Genomic DNA, 24,489 nt, shown 5'->3' on the forward strand with positions numbered 1-24,489 from the left:
TGCTTAGATGGTTCTTGCTGTCTAACACCCTCTGGCTTCCAGGGAGGGCAGCTCGAGTGGCAGAAGGTTAGGCGGCAGGGCTTATTTTGAGCAGGATCTTACTGCCCCTCTATGGTACATCATCTCTCTGTCTGCACTCACTTGTGAGACTGGCTTGGCCATGCACCAAAGTCAAATGTTCTGTCCATCACCCAAAGGGGGACTCATGGGTCAGCATTCAAAAAGGAAGAAGATGAGGCTGTTCCTGAGACATCAGGAAAGAAAAGCACACACCCAACTTAAAACCACATCTTGATGGAGGAGAAAAAAAAGATGGCGCCCAGAAGTTAAACCCTGTTCCCTTGGAGCAGGTTTAAATGTCTGTCTTGAAGAATTTTTTTTGCAGTATATATGTATTTTTCCCTTCTGAGACACTATTCCTTCTTTCAAATTAATTATTTATTATAGAATGACAAAATTTCATGAAGCTACAAGCTGAAACTCCACCTTTCTCACAGCCCCTTTTCCAATCTAAAAGGGGGGAAAAAAGTCAGAAAATGCCATTGTGAAGCTTTGTAGTTGAGCTAATAGGTGCTGCAAGGGAGTCTGGAGGGGGGCTGGTCCCCTGTACTGTGGCTCAAAGCCAGTGAGGGTGGGGCTGGGGGACTCTTCTAGGCAGGACGGGGGGTCCATCCTCTGGGAAATGAATTACTTTAAGCTTCTAGAACATGAATCAATCTGACTTCTCCCTGTGCCTTACTAAAGACTGCTTTAAATGTTTAGATTTTGCCCCTAGGAATAAGAGCCATTCTCTTGGCCTTAACCTGATACTAACCAGAACAGCAGGCAGGAGCTGGGGGGACTAGAAGCATCCGCAGCCTCTTCATTGAGCACATGGGATGAAGACACAGAGCCAGAGGCCTTCTGTTTGTCTCAGAAGCCCCTGGGCTGACCAACCCCTGGCATGGTGCATGGCTGCCACGGGATAATGACCATATGTAGCCTCATTCCTTCAGGTAGCTTATACCTCCAAATAAGTTCAGTCTGGGCTGACTCTGCTACCAAATGAATTAGGAATTTTTTTTTTTTTTTTTTTTTCAGGGTAGTTTAGATTTCTGCACTGCTGATGACAGCTTGTGGGTTGATGCTATTATTTCCATTGTACAGGGGAGCAACCTGAGGATCAGAAAGGCTGGAGATTTGATGAAGTTTCTATGCTTATGGTTTGAACACAAGTTGACCTAGCTCCAGAACTCATGTTCTTTCTGCTACATCCTGCCTGCTGCAGGCCACATGGAGGTCCTCTGTGCTTCCCTGCATCTATGGGGCCCAGGGTTGTAAAATCAAAGCTGTGAATCGGATGATCTAGAAGATTCCTTCCTGATCTCTCATTCCATAACTTGAAGCAAACACAAGTTCCACTGTCCAAAATGGGGTTCCCATCCAAGCGGATGCCTAGGAAGGGAAATCTGCCCCCTTTAGGACCTCTTTTCTGAAAGTGAAAGAACCTGGTGCCTTTTTGGTGTGTATGTGCTCAGTCCTGTCTGACTCTTTGTGACCCCATGGACTGTAGCCCTCCAGGCTCCTCTGTCCATGGGATTTTCCAGTCAAGAATACTGGAGTGGGTGGCCATTTCCTTCTCCAGGGGATCTTCCTGACCCAGGGAATGAACCTGTGTTTCTCGCGTCTCTGGCATTGGTAGGCAGATTTGGCTTTTTTTTTTTTTTAAACACTGTGTCGCCTAGGAAGCCAGTGCCTTTTAGACCAAGTGATTTATGTAAATCCCTCGATCCCTCTGTGCCTAGAAGGCACTGTTCTGGCTGTAGTATGGGTGGTCTTCTCTGAGCCAAGAGCCTGGCGCTGGTCAAGGCCACACTTGCGGGGGCACAAAATGGAAGATACTCAAGTGCACTGAGGCCCCGGGGCTATAATTAGAGCTCTGCTTATTATTATTCTGGACGGGATGGGGGTAGAGGTGGGAAAAGAAACCCTTTAAACTGAAGAATGTGTGGGTATAAATCTCTCCTCCCATTTATCTTTGTTTTGAAATGTGTTTAAGGATACATACAATATGCATCCCTCTCCTCATATATCTGTATGCTTAGATCAATTCATAAATAAAATATACAGCTGCTCGGCTAAAATGTATCACTTGTCTGTACGATTCCTCCTACAGGTTAATGCCTCCTGCCAAGGGAGCTGCCCTGGTTTGCATTGACTTTCAATGACCTACTTATATGCACTGGTTCAGGCAGAGTTTAACAAGTGGTCTGGCAGATATATGCATCTGAACGTATTCTTCAATTTTTACACTATTTTTGTATTATTTGGCTTCACTCTGCCAAAAATCAATAGTGTGTGAATAAAGTTAGGTTGGTGATCGCACCTTTAGATAGAAAAACCGTCATGAACAGATACTTTGGGGAATGGCTAAGGAAGGGAGACTAATTCATGCTGTTTGTCATTCTACGGCTGTTCTGCTATTGGAATAATTGGCATTTCCCGGATAATTGCTTTAAGATCTTCAGGGCTTATGGGAGAAAAGACCTTGAGAGCAGAGCCCACCCGAGGACTGCCTGTCATTGTCCAAGTTCACTTTCTGTTGCTGAATGTGATCTGAGACTGAGGTTGATGGCTGTGAATTTTAGTATGTTACTGTCAATCATAGGAGCTTATCTGATATCTTCTTTGGTCTGGAATTGGAAATTCCTGAATAATGTGATACTTGAGAATTGGGTAGTCTCAAGATCAGAAGGTGGTTTAATCTCCATGATCAGGTTTTAAAATATGATTCCTGCAAAATTTATTAATATTGAAGAATCCTATCTTTGAGCACAAGTCTGTGTTTTAAATGTGTCTGAACTCTTGTAGGAGGTATTTCTTGTTAAAATCAAGTATTTAATTAGGGACCAGAAATTAAAAAAAAATTATAAACCTCTTTTCTTACATACATCTGTAAAAACAAAAAGAATAAATAAGATGAGATGATGAAATGTAAATTCATATAAAATACTGTAGAATATACTCAGCCAAGTCAAGCACTTGGTGCATTGTGAATAACTGTTTCTTGTAAACCAAATTACAAAAAGTCGGATTAAAAAAAATCAATCGACTATTATTTATGTTCCATTTAATCTAGGTGCTTTAATAATGTCTATCTGACCAAATACAATATTGATTTTTTATTGCTGTGGGATTCACTTAACCTTAAATAAAACTAAAGAAAACTAAACCCCAGTTGCCTACCCTCTCCTGTAATTGTTGGTGTTTACAGTGGAAAAGAAAGTGCTGAATTTAGGCAACTGATGCAGGAAGGGGAAAAGAGGTAGGAGCTTTGGTTTTCTGTCTGTTTTCAACCAACAAATACCTATACTAAATGTGAGACAATAGAAAAAAATATGTATATATATGTTGGTCTTTGACCCTGCACTCTGACACAGGGATCCTGAGTCCCTTGTAAATTCCTAAGTGATGAACCACCTGGTGGTGGTTTGGTACCTAAGTCGTGTCTGACTCCTTGAGACCCCATCGATGGCCAGGCTCCTCTGTCTATGGGATTTCTCAGGCAAGAATACTGGAGTGGGTTGCCATTTCCTTCTCCAGGGAATCTTCCTGACTTAGAGATTGAACCCACATCTCCAGCATTGGCAGGCGATTCTTTACCACTGAGCAACCAGGAAGCCCCATCTTTTATAATCTTCTTTAATAAACTGGTATGTAAGTAAGTACAGTAGGCACCCTAAATACAAATGAGTTCCATTCCAAGAGTGAGTGCATAAGTTCATTTTGTTTGTTAAGTCCAACAACATAAGCCAAGGTACTCAACCAACACAGCTGGCTATATGGTACTGCACTGTAATAGGGTTTTTAGTACTTTTCACAGAAATAACACATACAAAAAACAAAAAATAAAGAAAACATTTTACTCTTACAGTACAGTGCCTTGAGAAGTATGGTAGTGCCATCCGACAGCTGGCATACAGGGGCTGGCATCAAGTGAAGAGGCAAGAAGAGATACTGACTGGAAGATGGAAGAGCTGAAGGACTGTCAGCGCTGGGAGACGGAGAGCAAGCTGCAGTTTCACTCCTACCTGATGCTAATGGAACACATGTTTGCATATTTGAAAATTCAACAACTTGAAGGTTTCTATGTAAGGGACTTATTGTATTTCCCTGAGTTCTGGGAGCCTCTCTAGGGAGTTAATAAAATCTGAGGAGAGAGCTGTTGGAACCACCAATCCATAGCACAGGTGATAAGCTGGACTTGTGGCTGGCATCTGAAGTGGGGGGTGAGGGAAACCATTTTGTGGGACCAAGCCCTTACCTGTGAGATCTGAAGCTATCTCCTGGTAGACAGTGTCAGGACAGAGCTAAACTGTAGGACACCCAGCTGAGGTCCAAGACCTGCTCATTGTTGCGGAGAACCCTCCCTCCACACCTGGTGACAGGAAGTATCAGAAGTGAAGGGCTCTGTGTGGGTAATAAAGGAGACTCCCAGGAAAGCAGGGCTTCCCAGGTGGCTCAGCTGGTAAAGAATCTGCCGGCAAAGCAGGAGACGTGGGTTTGATCCCTGGGTTGGGAAGATACCCTGGAGAAGGGAACAGCTACCCACTCTAGTATTCTGGCCTGGAGAATTCCATGGACTGTATAGTCCATGGGGTCGTAGAGTTGGACATGACTGAGCAACTTTCACTTTCACTTTCCAGGAAAGAAACGCAGCAGAAAAGAACTGGTTCTCCCCTACTGTGGAAGAAAAAATCTGGGTTTTTCCTCTAGAGTAAGGTAAGGCTCAGTGGTAAAGAATCTGCTTGCATTGCAGGAGATGGGTTGGATTGTGGCAGGAACCACGGGTTCAGTCCCTGGGTCAGGAAGATTCCCTGGAGAAGGAAATGGTAACCAACTCCAGTATTCGTGGCTGGGAAACCCTGTGGACAGAAAAGCCTGGCGGGCTACAGTCCATGGGATTGCAAAGAGTAGGACGTGACTTAGTGACTGGACTAAACAACAACTAAGGCTCAAATCCTTAGTGTGCATTTTCCAGTGTATCATACATCAAATAAGAAGGCAAGACTCTTGCCAAACAAGGTACCCAGTAAGTATGTGACAAGGAAGCACAGAAATCTAGTGGTGGAGCCTGCTTTAGACAGAAGCAGATATTCCAGTTTCTATTTTACATTAATTTTTAAAGAATATAAGTTGTATTCTAACTGGGTTGTCCAAAAGCTGAAAGAAAAGAAAATTTACAGATGAGGGAGAGTAGATGGATAAAGGTGGGCAGTGGCAGCCCCTAGGACCTTCAGTTAGTTCAGTTCGGTTGTTCAGTCGTGTCTGACTCCTTGTGACCCCATGGACTGCAGCACAACAGGCTTCCCTCTCCATCACCAACTCCTGGAGCTTACCCAAACTCATGTCCATAGAGCTCGTGATGCCATCCAACCATCTCATCCTCTGTCGTCCCCTTCTCTTCCTACCTTTAATCTTTCCCAGCATTGGAGTCTTTTCCAATGAGTCAGTTCTTCACATCAGGTGGCCAAAGTATTGGAGTTTCAGCTTCAACATCAGTCCTTCCAATGAATATTCAGGACTGATTTCCTTCAGGATTGACCGGTTTGATCTCCTTGCAGTCCAAGGGACCCTCAAGAGTCTTCTCCAACACCACAGTTCAAAAGCATCAATTCTTAGGCACACAGCTTTCTTATAGTCCAACTCTCATATCCACTCACAACTACTGGAAAAACCATAGCTTTGACTAGATGGACCTTGACGGCAAAGTAATGTCTCTGCTTTTTAAAATTCTGTCTCGGTTGGTCATAGCTTTTCTTCCAAGGAGCAAGTGTCTTTTAATTTCATGGCTGCAGTCACCATCAGCAGTGATTTTGGAGCCCCCCAAAATAAAGTCAGCCACTGTTTCCATTGTTTCCTCATCTATTTGCCATGAAGTGATAGGACTTGATGCCATGATCTTCATTTTCTGAATGTTGAGTTTTAAGCCAACTTTTTCTGCTCTCCTCTTTCACTTTCATCAAGAGGTTCTTTAGTTCTTCACTTTCTGCCATAAGGGTGGTGTCATCTGCATACCTGAGGTTATTGATATTTCTCCCAGCAATCTTGATTCCAGCTTGTGCTTCATCCAGCCCAGTATTTTGCATGATATACTCTGTATATAAGTTAAATAAACAGGGTGACAGTATACAACCTTGACGTACTTCTTTCCCTATTTGGAACCAGTCTGTTGTTCCATGTCCACTTCTAACTGTTGCTTCTTGACCAGGATACTGATTTCTTGGGGGGCAGGTAAGGTGGTCTGGTATTCCCATCCCTTGAAGAATTTTCCAGAGTTTGTTGTGATCCACACAGAGGCTTTGGCGTAGTCAATAAAACAGAAGTAGATGTTTTCCTGGAAACTCTCTTGCTTTTCTTATGATCCAGCAGTTGTTGGCAATTTGACTTCTGGTTGCTCTGCCTTTTCTAAATCCAGAGTGAACATCTGGAAGTTCATGTTGCATGTACTGTTGAAGCCTGGCTTGGAGAATTTTGAGCATTACTTTGCTAGCATGTAAGATGAGTGCAGTAGTTTGAACATTCTTTGACATTGCCTTTCTCTGGGATTGGAATGAAAACTGACCTTTTCCAGTCCTGTGGCCACTGCTGTTTTCCAAATTTGCTGGCATATTGAATGCAGCACTTTCACAGCATCATCTTTTAGGATTTGAAATAACTCAACTGGAATTCTATCTCCTCCACTTGCTTTGCTCGTAGTGATGCTTCCTAAGGCCCCCTTGACTTTGCATTCCAGGATGTCTGGCTCTAGGTGAGTGATCATACCTTTGTGGTTATTTGGGTCATGAAGATCTTTTTTGTATAGTTCTTCTGTGTATTCTTGCTACCTCTTCTTAATATCTTCTGCTTCTGTTAGGTCCATACCATTTGTGTCCTTTACTGTGCCCATCTCTGCATGAAATGTTCCCTGGTATCACTAATTTTCTTAATGAGATCTCTAGTCTTTCCCATTCTATTGCTTTCCTCTATTTCTTTGCACTGATCACTGAAGAAGGCTTTCTTCTCTCTCTGTGCTAGTCTTTGGAACTCTGCATTCAAATGGTTATATCTTTCCTAGGGCCTTGCCCAAGCTCTTTCTGATAGGCTTTGAGTACTATAACTTCTAATAGTTGCCTTATTTAAATCTCATTTCGATTTTGTAATTCACATGCCAGTGTCTCTATTTTGCAGATGAAGAAACTGAATACTCAGAAAGACTGAGTTACTTGCTTTAAGGTCACACAGCTCCTGCTGGGATGCTAACATTGATTGGACAACATGTTTTTTCTATGCACGCCCCAAGTAGGAAATAGAACTATGTCAAAAGTAACATTATCATGGGGATTAATATTTATAATTTCAATAAGTCTTTATCACTTATTAGAAAATTTTTCATGTACAAGATGGAGAAGCTGATCAGAAGATCATTGATTGAAGTCCCATCTGTGATAAAATGTAATAATTTGTTATTGGTCAAGAAAAAGCTGGCTGGTTACCTCTGAAAGTCCATGAACCAAAATTAGTTTGCAGCTAGGTTTTGTTTTGCCTGTTGATGGAATAAGTAAACATCTGACGTTTAAGGTTTTTTTTTTTTTTCACTAACATTAAAACAAACTAACAGGAAACCTTATATAAAAATCTGAACAATCAGCAGATCTGGCAATTGGATCTGCTCTCCTGAAAGCTGACCAATGGTTCTGAGTACCAGCTATTCACTTTAGATGTTGTCTGTCATTTTCCACTTTGCTGTAGTCCTCACCAATTCCTAATGTCTCCCTGATCCTGTATCGGTTGTTTTTATTTCTTTTATTCCCCTCCAATCTGGTAGCTCCCTTTATTTGTCCAGCCTGCCTTGTCCCTGTAGGCACTTTAAGGTGGGTTTCCTGATACAGAAAGCAATAGAAGCGAAAAGAAGACATACTTGCATTCAAGAATCTACCAGGCTGGGACTTCCCTGGTGGTCCAGTGGCTAAGACTCTGCACTCATAATGCAGGGGACCCCGGTTCAAGTCCTGGTCAGGGAAATAGATCCCACATACTGCAACTAAAAAATCCTGTATGCTGCAATGAAGACTGAAGATCACACGCGCTCCAATTAAGACCCGGTGTAGCCAAATAAATAAATAAATATTTAAAAAAAAAAAACCTACTATGCCAGTATTCAGTTCTATGACCTCAGGCTAACCCATTAACCACTCAGAGTCTCAGATTCCTCATCTGTTACATGGGAATGATAAATGATTTGTGGGAAGTTAAATAGTTCATGAGATTATGCTCAGTAAATGTAACTGACTCTAAGACATCCTTAAAAGAATTTTGCCCCCACCACCAATCTGTAGATAATGCTAAAACTGACAATGTATCAACAGCCTCTCATAGCCATTGTTTAGCTAACCTTTCAAATCACACTTTTCTAGGCCATTTTTGTTCTCTTCTATTCAAGTAGATTTTTAATTGTGCTTCAGACCATTTCCAGCATTACTGTAATTACATAGCAACATCTTTTCATAATATAAAATGGAACAATTGAGCAAAATATGCAAAAGCTCCTGCTTCCCCCCATACTTGCTCACGGCACCCCTTCTTTGCCCATTGAGAAATGAAATCCCCACACTTTCTGGCATGTGGCTACCATTGTGGATCTTTCTATCATCACTCCTGTTTCAAGGACCTACAGTTGTTAATAATATGGTATTGCCCATCGTCTGAATAACCTTTTCTTGACTTCAACCAGAGAGTTAGCCTCAGTGGTGGTGTACCTACCTGGAAAGGACAATATGAAGTGGAACTTGGAGTCCCAGTAGTGACAAGTAAGTGGTAACCGTGGGCTGGATGCAGGTTTTCAAAGAGTCCCTGACTTAACCTCCAACAAGAGGGAAAATGGCCCATGGAGGCCCTTACAGAAATAACTGACCTGCATTTTGGCAAAAGCATATAACTCAAAATAAGATTACTCAAGAGGAAAATGGCTTTCTTCTCCCATGAATGAGAAAGGTTGAGTTGAAATTTTTGTTTTGCCTGCTGAATTGTCCATAGAATTGATCTAGTTGGACCAAGTGCTAGAGGGGCTTCCCACATCTTGGGGTTCAGATTACCCATTGTGTGTCTAACCTGTGGATGAACACGGTGCTTGGGAAGAGAGTGTTTTGAGGTTGTGCTGGGCAGGTGCTGGGGCAAACAGACAATGAAGGAAGTTTTTGTGTGCATGCATGCTCATTTAGTTCAGTCATGTCTGACTCTATGAGACCCTACGGACTGCAGCCTGCCAGGCTCCTCTGTCCATGGGATTCTCCAGGCAAGAATACTGGAGGGGATTGCCATGCCCTTCTCCCGGGATCTTCCCGACCCAGGGATTGTACCCAAGTCTCTATGTCTACCTGCGTGGGCAGATGGGTTCTTTTTTACTGGGCCGCCAGGGAAGCCCAAAGGATGTCTGGATCCACAAACCAGTGTTAACCTTTAACCAGGTGTCCATCTCATCCTGTGCTTGAATCAGCCAATTTCCTTTTTGTTTCACTTGTTGGACCATTGGGCTTTCCTGGTGGAAAAGAATGGTAAAGAATCTGCCAAAATTGAAGGAGTCCTGGGTCAATCCCTGGATTAGGAAGATCCCTTGGAGAAGGGAATGGTGATCCACTCCAGTATTTTGGCCTGGAGAATCCACATGGAGAGAAGAGCCTGGCGGGCTACAGTCCAAGGGGTTGCAAAGAAACAGACTTGTGTGAGCAACTAACAATGTTGGGTCATAGCTCCAAGCCTGTTGCACTTAATGGCATGAACACCAGCTCCTACTGGGATGTGGGGAAGACCTGCTTGCTAGCAAGATCTTCACATGTTCCTTTCTCTTGGGAGTTCATTTCCTAAGTTCTAGGTGTGGCAGAGAAGTTGCTTGGTCTTCGGAAGGGTGAAACTCAGGCTGCTTAGCAGGGCATTGGCAACGCAGGGCCTGCTGCCTTGAAACAGACACTGCCAGTTTAGAATAGCTTTCTAAGTTTTAGGGTGCTCAGGCACAGCTGAATTATTTCACTGTTTGTGGCTGATCTATTCTTATGCTTTGCGAGCAGCTTCCACAGTGCAGCAAGAGCACAGAACACAGAAGAGGGTTGTTGAGCGAGGCATCCCAGGGCTCTGAGTAGGCGGATCTGTTTTGGGAGTTTGTTCTGAGAATTCTGAAATCCAATCATTCCAGATAGTGAGTGTGCCCTAAGCTCTTTACCTCTCCTGCTGGAGAGTAAGGAACATAAAGCACAGGCTGCCAGAAAAACCCTGGGGCTACCATCACCACTTTGGTTTTAGGCAAGCCACTTCAAGTCTCTGAACCTCAGTTTCCCTATTTCTCAGACAGAGATCACTCCATTAATGACATGAGAGGTGAGCAGGGTATATATGCTGTATCACTGGGTGCCTGACGCCCGGCAAATACTAGGTGCTCAGGAAATGTCAGTTGTTTTTTCCTTTTCTGATATCCACGTGTTTGCTGCCCTAGCAGAAAGTGAGCTGAAGGCATGGAAAGAGTGCTTAATATTTTATCTGTTATCCATTACTTTCTTTCTGTTTTCTAGAGCATTATGATTCTTTCCTGAGAGGCAAAGAAGGCCCTAAGAAGATTAAATCAGCATGTAAATTTCAGCTTAGTTCCAAGCTAAGCCCCTTAAGACATCTGTATTTTGTGGAGAAGCTGCAGCCTGTAGCAGGGGTTCAAGCACAGGAGTTGTGAGCAAGCACACTGGCAGGGCCACTGGGGCCGCTCGCCTTAGCATGCTGGTGCTCAAAGGGGCAAACATCAGGACGGCCTGGAGCGCTTCTTAGAACAGCTTGCTAGGTGTGTCCTGAAGATTTACATCTCTTGCAATTCCCAAGTGATGCTGATCCTCCTGGTCTGGAGACCATACTTGGAGAAATGCTGCTTAGTGGGAGGAGACATGCAGGCAATTGGGACCCCATGGCTCTGGACCCATCCTGGCTTTTAGGCAAGTCACTTAAACCCTAGGAGACAGGGCTTCCACTTGTACAACAACAGGGCAAAAAGTATAATTTGGAAAAAAGCATAATTTAGAACAGAGCTTCCTAATCACTTTTTTCTGGAGTGAGTGGCCAACCCAAGCCCTGCTAGACTGATGGAGGGCTCAGGGGATCTCTATCTCAGCACATGTGTAATTCACCCTGAGTGTTTGGTTGGGAAAGTAAGACTAAATGGTTAAGAGCAAGTGCTTTCAAGTTATGGAAATCCTAGGGTAAGTCCTCTATCTGCTGATCTGTGCAGTCTTGCAGCTATTCATCTGGGTCTGAGCCTCAGTTTGGTCAGCTGTGAAACGGGCACAATGATTGTATCTATATCACGCGTGTGTGCTAAGTCTCTTCAGTCATGTCCGACTCTTTGCGACCCTATAGACTGTAGCCTGCCAGGCTCCTCTGTCCATGGGATTCTCCAGTCAAGAATACTGGAGTGGGTTGCCATGCCCTCCTCCAGAGATCTTCCCAACCCAGGAATTGAACCCTCGTCTCTTATGTCTCCTGCATTGGCAGGTGGATTTGTTACCACTAGTGCCAGCTGGGAAGCCCATCTATATCATAGGTTTGTGGTAAATATCAAACACAGTAGTACATGCAGAGGGCCTGGCATGCAAATTACCTTGCATAGAGTGAATGCTAATAAACATTAAGTATCATTCTTATCACTATCTATTATTACTTCCATTTCTCAAATTTTGCAGTTCATTCTTGTGCCTATTCTGGACCTTATTAGAAGAAGGAGGCAAGCCTTCACTGTTTAGAAATGTAAAAACTTTTTTACCTTGTAATTTTTAAAATTTTTTTATTTTGTCAGGGGCATTGCTGTAAAACAATGCTTCTCAAACTCAAATGTGCATCCATATCCCTGTGGAATGTTATTAAAATGCACATTCAGACTCAATAGGTCTAGGGTAGAGCCTGAGAACCTGCATTTCTAAGCAGCACAAGTGGACCACACTCCAGGTCCACGGACTTACACTTTGTGTGGCAAGTCTCCTCAGCAGTTGCTTTTGAACTCGGTTGCACACTGGAATCATTTGGCGACCTCTAAGCCCAGACCATACACCAAACCAAATAAATCCTGCTCTCCAGGGGTGGGATGAAAATATCAGTCCTAGCTGAAGCTTCAGCTCATCCCAATGTGTACAGTGTCAACAGCACTGGTGCTTAAATTTGGCTCCATTGTGGAGAGTCTTTAAAAAATAATGATGCTTGGGTCTCACTCCCAGAGACTCTGACTTGGTCCAGAGTGAGCCCTGAGCCTAAGATTTTTTGAAAACTCCCAGGTATTTCAATGAGCAGTCAAGTTTGAGAACCACTCTCTAAGGTTCACAGAACTCTTTAGTAAGGCAAAGGGAGAAGTTGCATTTGATTCATATTCCAGGAGCTTAAAGCAATTAATTTCCCTTCAAAAGAATGAAACTAGAACACTTTCTAACACCATACACAAAAATAAACTCAAAATGGATTAAAGATCTAAATGTAAGACCAGAAACTATAAAACTCCTAGAGGAGAACATAGGCAAAACACTCTCCGACATAAATCAAAGCAAGATCCTCTATGACCCACCTCCCAGAATATTGGAAATAAAAGCAAAACTAAACAAATGGGACCTAATGAAACTTAAAAGCTTTTGCACTACAAAGGAAACTATAAGTAAGGTGAAAAGACAGCCCTCAGATTGGGAGAAAATAATAGCAAATGAAGAAACAGACAAAGGATTAATCTCAAAAATATACAAGCAACTCCTGCAGCTCAATTCCAGAAAAATAAATGACCCAATCAAAAAATGGGCCAAAGAACTAAACAGACATTTCTCCAAAGAAGACATACAGATGGCTAACAAACACATGAAAAGATGCTCAACATCACTCATTATTAGAGAAATGCAAATCAAAACCACAATGAGGTACCATTACACGCCAGTCAGGATGGCTGCTATCCAAAAGTCTACAAGCAATAAATGCTGGAGAGGGTGTGGAGAACAGGGAACCCTCTTACACTGTTGGTGGGAATGCAAACTAGTACAGCCGCTATGGAAAACAGTGTGGAGATTTCTTAAAAAACTGGAAATAGAACTGCCATATGACCCAGCAATCCCACTTCCGGGCATACACACTGAGGAAACCAGATCTGAAAGAGACACGTGCACCCCAATGTTCATCGCAGCACTGTTTATAATAGCCAGGACATGGAAGCAACCTAGATGCCCATCAGCAGATGAATGGATAAGGAAGCTGTGGTACATATACACCATGGAATATTACTCAGCCATTAAAAAGAATTCATTTGAACCAGTCCTAATGAGATGGATGAAGCTGGAGCCCCTTATACAGAGTGAAGTAAGCCAGAAAGATAAAGAACATTACAGCATACTGACACATGTATATGGAATTTAGAAAGGTGATAACGATAACCCTATATGCAGAACAGAAAAAGAGACACAGAAATACAGAACAGACTTTTGAACTCTGTGGGAGAATGTGAGGGTGGGATATTTCAAAAGAACAGCATGTATGCTATCTATGGTGAAACAGATCACCAGCCCAGGTGGGATGCACGAGACAAGTGCTCCGGCCTGGTGCACTGGGAAGACCCAGAGGAATCGGGTGGAGAGGGAGGTGGGAGGGGGGATCGGGATGGGGAATACATGTAAATCCATGGCTGATTCATATCAATGTATGACAAAACCCACTGGAAAAAAAAAATAAAAATAATAAAAAAAAAAAAATTTCCCTTCAAATGGACCCCCTTTTCCCTAGGAGATCTGCACTGAAACATGGCCAAAATAAGAATCTTTTTAACTCTTATTTTAAAGGCAAAAACCTGTTTAACATCTGTATTTAGGAGGCTGCATTTGTACTGTAGCTCACAAATAGACTCAGGAGAGAGTGTTCAGTTCCTAATTCCCTCCATCACCACCTTCAGCGTGACCTTGGAAAATCTTTTTATGTTTATGTTTCCATATTTTCTCATTTTTGAAACCTGGCTAATCCTACAAAGTGACCACAGGACTGGTAGATGGTCTGCTGCACCTTCACAAACACTCCCGCTCACTTCTCCAAAATTGTTCTGATTTGCTGACTCCATTTGGACCTTTGTGCAAAATGCACACTTAGTGAGTTGTGAAAATCTGTCACATTTAAACAATAGTTTTCTCTCTCTCTCTCATAAGGGTGCCAATTGCTTCCTGTTCTATTCACACAAAATTTAGGCTTAATACACCCCAGAGGCTCAGAGAAGTCAGCAAGACGACGGAAACGGTTTTTTAAAAACTGTGGTTTTGCAGGCTTGGCAGGGCAGGCTTTTTTCCCACCTCCCCAGTGGAAACGTCCCACGACTTTCCAATGGCCCACTTGGTCCCCTAGCCCACATTTCTGGGTGATGGTCTGTACTTGAACTTTATGAAACGGGCTCATACATCTTGGTTTCCCTAGCACTCTGCACACTGCAGGGAGCATAGTAGGTGCTTAAGAAGTGACCGTCTAACGAATGAAGTGGCAGAAACAAGTAAAATTGGAGCCAAAGAATTCCAGGAAACAGAACGGAAATTATATTGAAGGGAAAAAGTAGGTAAAAATAAGGTCTTCATGCTAATAAATGTTGGAGGGAATCAGTAGATGCAGAACAGGCCAGGAGGCCTGCATGAGATTTATGTGGCACAAGGGGATGAGGTGGGGGTGGGGTGGGGTGGCTGAAACAGAGAAAAGGGAGGAAATGACCAGAGAGAAAGAAATAAAGGTAGTGACTGACTAGAGACTGAGGAAGAGAGTAGAGGTAGGAAGAAGGCGCTGGGGGAGGGGAGAGCCGTCGGGAGGACAGACCCCCCCCCCCCACCTCAAGCTAGGACAGTTGGTCCCCTCACTGAGGTCAGACACAAGTGGCGAAGGTCTGACTGGGGCAGGACTGGCGGGAAAAGTCACACCAGTGTGAGTGAAGTGGGCCACTGTCAGCGTTCAGGACATTTTCTGGAATCGGATATTTTCAAATTACATAATCCTCTTTGTTTTCAATTATCCTTCTCGAGAGAGTCCAGCCCCTCCCACCTTACAAATCCACCTCCAGTTAAGCCCCTGACAGCCCCTACTAACACCGGGGCCACTCCTTGGCAGCCTCCCCCCAGGCCTCCCTTTCCAGCCACAGCATCCTGCCCCTCCCCATGGAGCCTCCGCTGCTGCATCTCCAGGCATTTCCCCTCCGACTTCCAGACACTTCCGGTCGGTGTGACACACAGACTCTTAAGCCGCCTTCCTGTCCCCAGGGACCCTCCAGGGCCACTGCCAGCCTATTGGCAGCCGCTGTGCACATTGGAAAAAGGGGCCCTTGAGGTCTTGCAGATGAGCTGAAGAAAAGTGTTGGTGGGATAAAACAAGACGTGTGTCACAGAGTCAGAGACTCTAGGAGGAGGCTGTGTGTGTGTGTGTGTGTGTGTGTGTGTGTGGTGTGAAGAGAGGGATGTGTGTACAGAGGTGTTTGGGGAGACCTGCTCATAAAAAGTGATATTTGAGCTGAGTTTTCAAAGATGAACAATTTTCCCTCTTCCAGATGGTTTTAGTTGGGGAAGGTGGGTGGAAGAAAGGGAGAGAACTGCTTAGGGGCAGGCATACTGGGTGCAGAGGAGCAGAGGTGGGAAACTGATTTTTAGTATTGCTAGAGCCTTTGTGCGAAGGCAGTGAACAGGGGACCAAGTGGTGGAGACAAGGTTAGAACAGGGGGGAGGAACCAGGTCACGAAGGAACCTGAATGCCAGGCTCAGAGGCAGATGTCACCTTACAGGAAATAATGTCTGGTGTGAAGCAGGAATGACATGTGGAATTTTTTTTTTTTTTTTTTTAATATATATGAACAAACTCAGCCTCAGAGGGGTATTTATAAATGACCTGCTCCATGTCACATAGTTAATGACAGAACCGTAACTTGATTCCATTTTGTTGTGCTTATACCTGGGTCTTTTCACCTAGACCTCAGGCCTCAGTGACCTGTGAGATTTTCCTTGCAGAACTGGCTAGGTGTCTTCACTTCCCTCTAAAGCTGCAAAGGACTGGGCTCAGGTCATTTCAGAGAATGCCCCTTGGGCCCCTAAATTGAAAATCCAGTTGCTTCATTTCTTAACAGAAGGACTTTATTTATACCAGGTTAGTCTTTAGGAAGCTAAACCAAAAAATGTTCCATTGGGCATTTATTGGCCCTGATTTCCAGAAAATATTTATATTGTCAGCTGAAAAGAGGGCAAGAGAGAAACTAGGGGGAGGAGAAGAGGACTCAGTGATATCTTAAATCTCCATGGGAAGATAGCAACTAAGACAGTCAGCTCTTAGTGGCCATTGGATGGTGTAGCCACTGGTTTTGGTCTGGGACTTCAACATAACTTCATTCCAGGTCTGCTTATGAGAAGAAAATGGAATTTCTTCAACATTTTTCTCCTTTTCTTGTCTTCTGTACACAGGTGAGATTTCTACCAAACAGAGAGATGGCCTCAGGGAGGAGAGAGATGAGAAAGAGCCTTGAAAATCCCATTTCTGGGGTTAATCTTCTGAATAACTGGTGGCTGAAACATCTAGGAAACACCCACTTTAATGTCTGTGCCTGGGAAATGCCTTTGTTTCTCTCTAGCAGTGAAAAACTGCATCCTGTGTCTAAGATATGAAACCAAGAGAGGAACCCAAAGTCTCTTAGTCATCTGGAGTTCTACAACAGAGGCATTTTGGGATTAGAGGGGATGTTTATGCTTCATGTTGGTGGCATTCAGGCCTCAGTCAAAAACTTGGTTTCAAGTTGACAGACTTGATAAGAGTCCAGCCAAGGCTGACTCATGAATGAGACATATAAGGTCTATCTTCAGAGAAGCCAATAAATTAGCATTATCACTGCTGATAAGACGGAGTCTTTCTGAGATTTCTCTCAATAAAGATAATGTGAACAATAGTGACTTCTGAGAATGTTTCCTCAGACATCCAAAATCCATCTCCTATCAGTAATTTTTTTTTTTTTTTTAAAGTTTGGTTTAACATCTTTCCCTTTCTTCTCAAGTATTCCTATTAAAATTTAAGTCCGGTGACATAAATTCCTTCTTTTTTTTCCACACAGATTTTTTTTCTAAGGATTGACTATTTGCAAGCCCAGTGAAGAGCATTGCCATCCTTAGGTCACACCACCACGCCCCCCCCCTCCCCACCCCCCCACACACCTACACACACACACAGAAACACACACACTAGCATTCTAGCTCCTCCTGCTGGTGGCCACTCAGCTCTAAGTCAGGGTTGACTAGTTGGTCTGGGTCTATGGATCACAACTTTGAAGAATATTTTATATTTTGCTATTTGATCTTGGACCATATGTCAAAATTAGATTTTTGGGATTGAGAAAAAATTTTTCTTTTCCTTTGCTCAGGAAGTGAAAAAGCAGTCACAGTTTTTATATCAATGAAAGTGAAAGTGAAGTCGCTCAGTGTGTCCGAATCTTTGCGGCCCCATGGACTGTAGCCCACCAGGCTCCTCCATCCGTGGGATTCTCTAGGCAAGAGTACTGGAGTGGGTTGCCACCTCCTTCTCCAGGAGATCTTCCCAACCCAGGGATCGAACCCGGGTCTCCCGCATTGCAGGCAGATGCTTTACTATCTGAGCCACCAGGGAAGCTCGATTTATATCGATATCTGCTCAAGAATTCTAATGCCAACTGATATGGGTCATTTGGATAGATTGGGAAAGGGAGAGTTGAGGCCATTTTTTTGAGAAACTCCATCAGGCATTTCTTCTATTGTGTCTCACTCTGTTCTAGCAGGTGACCCCTGTCTCCTCTTCTAAATCTCTCACTGAATCACAATTATTTTGTTACACAGCAGTGGCTCCTGAAAGTGATGGTAGTAGCAATAGATATACTGAGTGCTAAGAACTTTATATTCTTTACCTCATTTATTCTTCTTGACAATCATACAAATGAGGTAATGCCATTTTACAGTTGGCAAACAGGTTCAGAGAAGTTAAGTATATTTCCCAAAGTCACACAGCTCGTAAGTATTAGAAAGAAACAACACCAGGTCTATCTGACCTCAAAGTCCTAAAATCAGTTTTGTTGTTTTCATAAAAGTTCCTGATTATTTGGATTCCTCTCTTGTTATGACAGGGATGCTGGGGGAGAGCGAACTGATAGGAAGAGAAAGTATAAGGAAGAGGCTGCCAATGAAAATATGACTACTACAGAGTGGAGTGGTCTCAAGGAAATCTTTTGGCAGATTTGATGGGTCTGGTCAATGAAGGGCAATTCTATTTAAGCCCCCTGATTCAAACTAACTGCCCATCACCCCATCAAAAAGAAATGACTGAAGATAAAAGAAATATATTTTTGACCAGAAGTGGCTTGGCGAAAAACACAGCTCAAGTCACAGAATCATATCCTCAGCTTCTTTCCTGGCTTGTCTCAATTTCTCAGCTGTCAAGTGGTGGAGAAGAATGTTTGCTATTTGTCAGAGTCATATTTACTTGCAAATGAACAAAATAGTCTAACAAAACCTCCTTTGTAGTATATTCGGTAGTTTCATCAGATTATGAACATTTGCTTTATCCTCTTTGGTGTGAATGACCTGAAAAATCATAGAAGTGGAATTTCATAACATTCTAATATGAAACACTGACAAACATGAGCATTGTTTTCCTTGGTGTCTCACACTAGCCACACTTCTTCCTGGAAGTTTCTACTGCACCCTCAGGGTGGCTGTGGGGAAGAGCAGAAGCAGGGTGCTGGACAGGATAGCAGGGGTTTGCTGGCTCCCTGTACAACCTGATCCCATTCTACCATCATGTCAGCATCCATCTGCCTTCCAGAGAAACCCAGGTACCTGCACCATGAATCACCTGCTTCCAGGTGTCAAGGCATTAAGGGTATTTAGACCTACTCTCTAGAATTAATTAAGAACTAAATGAAACAATGTATGTAGAATATAAAGTACCATGCCTGGCAAGCAGTAAACACTCCAGAGTTAATTATTATTATATCTTTTAAAACAGTTTCTCACTTGCATGAAGGCTGGGGCAGTGTTCTCATTGGTGAATCACCAGGACCTTGCACAGATATAGGTACATGGACAAACTCAATAAACACCAGTTAAAACAGATATATAAAGCCAGGACCAGGACACCAGCATCTTCCGTCTGGGATGCTGCCATGGCCTGTCTGGTCTCCATGCTTGCCCTCTTGTCTTTCAACATTGAGCACTCTTAGCCCGGGGGATGGTTCTGAAATACTATAGTGGTATGCGCGTGGTTGCTTTAGTGTAGAACCAGCCTGGGAGCCTGGTGAACTTGGCCCCTGTCCTGTCTGGTTTCTGTTCCTCCACAGCCTTGTCTTTTCCTGCCTTAAGCTTTTCTCAGACATGCTTTCCTCTCTTCCTCCCTTCCTTTCCTCCTGGCCTGCCAACATGCTGTTTCCTTCCCCTGGTCATGTCTATGCATCCTCCAGGTCTCAGTAGAAATATTCTTCAAGGAGGTCTTCCCTGCTCTCTGTCCGAAGTTATATTGATCCGTTTCCCCCTCTCCTTTCTCTTCTATAGCGCTTTCACTGTTAAGGTTTGTTCTTTCATTAGAGGCGAGCTCAGTAAAGGGCTGATGTAGGCTCCCTAGAGCAGATTTGGCACAAGCCAACTCTGTATTCAGTGACCTCACATTGGTAGACTGACATCAGCCTTGGTGGGAATATTTTGTTTGTTGTTGTTGTTTAGTTGCTACGTTGTGTCCAACTCTTTTGCAACTCTGTGACTGTAGCCCGCAAGGCTCCTCAGTCAATGGGATTTCCCAGGCAAGAACACTGGTGTGGGTTGCCATCTCCTTCTTTAGGGGATCTTCCAGACCCAGGGATCAACCTGCATCTCTTGCACTGGCAGGCAGAGTCTTTACCTCAGAGCCACCTGGGAAGCCCATTTATGGAATTAAATAAGTCTAAGTTGAGCCTTTCAGGGTGACCATACTGAAATGCATACTGTATAAATCAATCTATCTATTTACCTATCTATCCATCCATTCATCTATCTATCTATATCTATATAGACATGTATAGGTCAATCATCTTGACAACGACCTTGTGAAGTTAGTAATGTGTCTCCTGTTTTTCAAATAAGGAGAGCTAGGCTCAGCAAGGTAAGCGATTTCCCCAATGTCACAGAGTGAGTAAGCTGAAGATCCCCTGAGACTGTGCCTTTTGTCTTGGCTCCAGTCTGTTGCTTTCTTCTCTTGACTGTCTGCACCCACAGTGGCTTTAGCTTGACTTGCATCTCTGAATATGGATTGAGGCCTGCCTGTTCCCAAATAGACCGGTCTCTCTTGCCTGGTCCCCAGTTGCATAATGGCAGCTGGTTGGCTGCCTACCTCTGCTCGGGTTATGGTCTCCAGCCTATCCTCTGGATGAGCCTGCTTTAGAGGACCTATGTGTGGGTCAGGGGGCACAGGACACAGCACAAGAGACAAAGTCTGGGAAGCCTCCGGAGCCCCAAGCCAGCAACTGGACAGTAGGGTAGCTAAGTCATCCTGGTTTGCCCTGGACTTTCCTGATTTTAGCACTGAAAGTCCCATGTCTTGGGAACCCCCTGCAGTCCCAATGCAATCTGGAATTGTTGGTCACCCTCCTCAGAGCACAGAGAGCTCTGAGCCAGCAGAGGAAGGGAAATCCCAAAGGGACTTTGAAAGCACAGCATCCACGTAGCCAGTCCCTCTGGTCACCTTCACACTGCCTGTTGACTCTGTCTGTGTCCCGATCTTCATGAATGACCAGGACCAAAAGTAAGCCATTTAATTTCTCTAAGTCTCTGTTGGTACATCCGTAACATGGAGATAATGAGGGCCAGATACATAATTTATGGGGCTCGGCTTGAAATGAAAATGTGGGGTCCCTTATTCAAAACTTATTAAGAAATTCAAGATGCTACTGCAGGGCACAGGGCCCTTCTGAATCGGCGGGAGAGGGGGCTCTTTTTGCAACACCCCTGATCTCAAGTCCATGAAGCCGGTGCTGGTTGTAGACAACACCATCCAGAGTTGAGGGGACTTAAGGACCCAAAGCATCGACAGCGCTGAGCATGGTGCCTGGCCCAGGGAAAATGTCCAGAAGGTGTGGTGATTGTTTCTGATGTCTGGCCTAGATTGCCCCTGGCTTGTTCAGTCCTTTTCAGAACACAGTCCTGATTTCTTGCCTTGACATAATGGAAATTGGGTGATTTTTTTGTAAGTCACTTCAGCTTTTCTAGGCTCAGATTTTTCCCTCTATAAAACATGGGGATTGCAGGAAATCTCTAAAGGGTTTACCAGCTCTAAATCTATTTTGACCAACTCTATGACATTTATATATACAAGGTCTTAATGTTCTTTTGAAAGAACTTTATCCCTCCCTGGGTTTGCTGAGATTCTATCTGGCCTTCAAGCTACTTTCATATTAACAAATCTCTCTTCCCAACCCTGAATACATAAATCAAGGGTTCTGAGCTGATTTCTAAAGTTTCTCTAATTCAAAGGTTAACCCATTTTCTACGTGTGAGCAGTCTGAGGCCTGGGCTGGTTGGCTGCCATGCCAGCAGCCGTAGAATGAGAGGAAGGAGGTTAGGAACTGGGCCCTGCTCCTCCAGATGATGAGACCGTTTCTCTCTTGACTAAGGACACATCAGAAGACATCTTTATAATCATACTTAGCAATGATTCTTGTTTTCAAAAGAATTTTTTTTGATGTGGACCATTTTTAAAGTTTTCATTGAACTTGTGACAATATTGCTTCTTGTTACAATATTGTTGTAACATGTTACAAGTTGTTACAAGAAGTTACAAGTTCAACAAGTATTGAACTTGTTACAATATTATTTTTTTTACTTCTTTTTATTTATTAATATTTTTAATTGGAGTATACTTGCTTTACAATGTTAGTGTTAGTTTCTGCTGTACAAGAATGAATTCAGCCATCTGTATACATACACCCCCTTCCTCTTGAGCTTCCCTCAAATCCCACCCCTCTAGGTCACCACAAAACACCAAGCTGAGCTCCCTGGATTTAATAGCAGCTTCCCACTAGATATCTATTTTACACATGATAATGTATATATGTCAGTGCTACTCTGTCATTTCATCACACCTTCCACCCCCATGTCCACATGTCCATTTTCTACATCTATGTTCCTGCATTATAAATAGGTTCATCTGTACCATTTTTCTAGATTCCATATATATGCATTAATAGTATGGTATCTGTTTTTCTCTTTCTGACTTACTTCACTCTGGATGACAGACTCTAGGTCCATACTGTTTATGTTCTGATTTATTGGCCATGGGGCATATGGTATCCCAGCTCCCTGACCAGGGGTTGAACTTATATCTCCTGCATTAGAAGATGAAGTTTCAACCACTGCATTGCCAGAGAAATTCCTGCAATAATTCTTTTCTGAAAAATTTCTCATAAAAACAAAAAAGTAGAAAAGCAAAAAAAAAAAAAAAAAAAAAAAAGGTAAAATTTCCTCCAGGCTTCACTGTATGATTTTTTTCAAGCATGTTCCCATTTCTCTAACCCAGGACACCTGATGCAGGCTTGGTTTCACAATTTCTCCAGTCATTTCTATTTAGTAAGGAAGACAGTTTCCTTTCTCCCTATTTGAGCATAGGATTCCCAGATCCTTCCTTCTCACGTTTCTGTACTCCAGGGTGAATAAACAGATGTTCCTTTAAAAGCACATCTTCTTAACCTTTTGTTTCCCTCTATCTCAACTGGTCTTTGGGGGATATCTAATCATCCCCTTAAAAGAAAAGGTTGAAAGAAGGAAGGAATGTTCTCAGCCATTCCCTGGGTCTGGTCCATGTGAATTCCCACCAGACCTCACCATGGGGCACCTGGTCATGTGCCTGGTAGTTGGAAATTTTTGAACTTTTCCCAGGGGTGAGAGCTAGAGACCAAAAAAAACCTCTCTGTGTCTCTGGAAATCCTGTTACTCTCTAATATCGTGCCTGCCCTTATTCATGCTGGTCCTTTCATGGAGACAGCTCTGGCTGGACAAAGGATCCAGCTTACTTTTTGAGTGATAGCTTTTAAAATTTAAGGTTGTACTTTTCACATGAACTGGCTCATGTGATTAAACATCAGACTGGCCAGATCAAACATGTATTGTTTCAGGGGGATTGAAGACTAATTTTTTGCTTTTAGTTTAATCTGCCCCTCTGTTGCTGCAGTGATCCTGAACTGACAGATGCTTCTGAGTCAATGGGAAAGGGTTTTTCGTACCGCCCTCAACATTCACTGAGATTTAGGGCAATATCCACTTCTCTCCATTTTCAAGCAGCTTAGAAAGGAAACCTAGAGGCTCACATTCTAAGCAACTGTGATTTGCCAACCAGTTTGAGTCAGCCTGCAAATGAGGTTTGTAAACTAAGAGCACTTTCCGGGGAACACTGTCTTCCTTTTCCACAGGCTGTGTAGTGATCTCCTTTCTAGAAGAAAGTCACAGAAATCTGGGGCTGCTATGAAATTTTAGGCTGGTATCAGGCCAACATGAGGGCTGAGAATCTTGTAGTGAAATGTGGGGGTGGCTTGGCCTTTACAAAACAAACCCAGAACGTCTTGCACTTAAAACAAATCCCAATTTAGAATCTAGGCTGGCACCAATTTCAGAAATGCATACTTTCTGCTTCCTGCCCCTATCCTAACACAATGATGCTTCCTAGTTGTAGAAATTATAGGGTTGCAGAGGTAGGTATAGTTATTTAGGTCGATGGAGCATTCTCAGGTGTCCCCAACCTTCGGGATCTAATGCTTGATGATCTGAGGTGGAGCTGATGTTATAATAATAGAAATAAAGCTAAGTGTGCTAAGTTGCTTCATTTATGTCCTACTCTTTGCAACCCCATGGACTGTAGCCTGCCAGGTTCCTGGGTCCATGGGATTTCCCAGGCAAGAATCCCAGAGTGGGTTGCCACTTCCTTCTCCAGAGGATCTTCCCCACCAGGGATCAAACCCACATCTCTTATATCTCGTGCATTGGTAGGAACATACTTTACCACCAGCACCACCTGGGAAGTGCTAATAGGAATAAAGTGGAAAATAAATGAAAAAGGCTTGAATCATTTGGAAACCATCCCTTCCTGCCAATCCATGGAAAAATTATCTTCCTCAAAACTAGTCCATGATGCCAAAAAAGGTTGGGGACCGCTAGAGGGAGAAGGAAAACTAGGGGGCAACTCCTGTGTGTGCAGGAGAGGGCAGTGATGAGAACTGGTGTATCTATAAGAATTTGTCTCATAGCCTCACGTGATTCTATAAACACAAATAAGTACAGGTGGTCATAATTTTCATGAATAGATAATCAGAAGAAAATTTAAGTTCTAGAAAAATATTCTAGGCCTAAAATCCTTCAGGGCTAAGCATGTCCTACAGTCAAACTGGATTTTTATTTTGGGAGGATTTCAGCTGTCCATAGGCATCTTATTTTAGTGATCAGG

At 43.3% G+C, this 24,489-nt stretch overlaps 1 protein-coding gene and 1 non-coding gene across 4 annotated transcripts in view; one reads left to right on the forward strand and one right to left on the reverse strand.

The window, feature by feature from the left end:
• SLC9A9 (solute carrier family 9 member A9) overlaps positions 1-24,489 on the reverse strand; it is a 676,865-nt gene that overhangs the window by 56,248 nt on the left and 596,128 nt on the right. The gene's annotated exons all lie outside the window — the stretch shown is intronic.
• TRNAM-CAU (transfer RNA methionine (anticodon CAU)) lies at positions 7,970-8,042 on the forward strand. The gene has a single exon. It is a non-coding gene; the product is annotated as a tRNA-Met (tRNA).

Source organism: Dama dama, chromosome 19 (assembly GCF_033118175.1).
Source record: "Dama dama isolate Ldn47 chromosome 19, ASM3311817v1, whole genome shotgun sequence".
In the NCBI taxonomy this organism is placed as follows: Eukaryota; Metazoa; Chordata; class Mammalia; order Artiodactyla; family Cervidae; genus Dama; species Dama dama.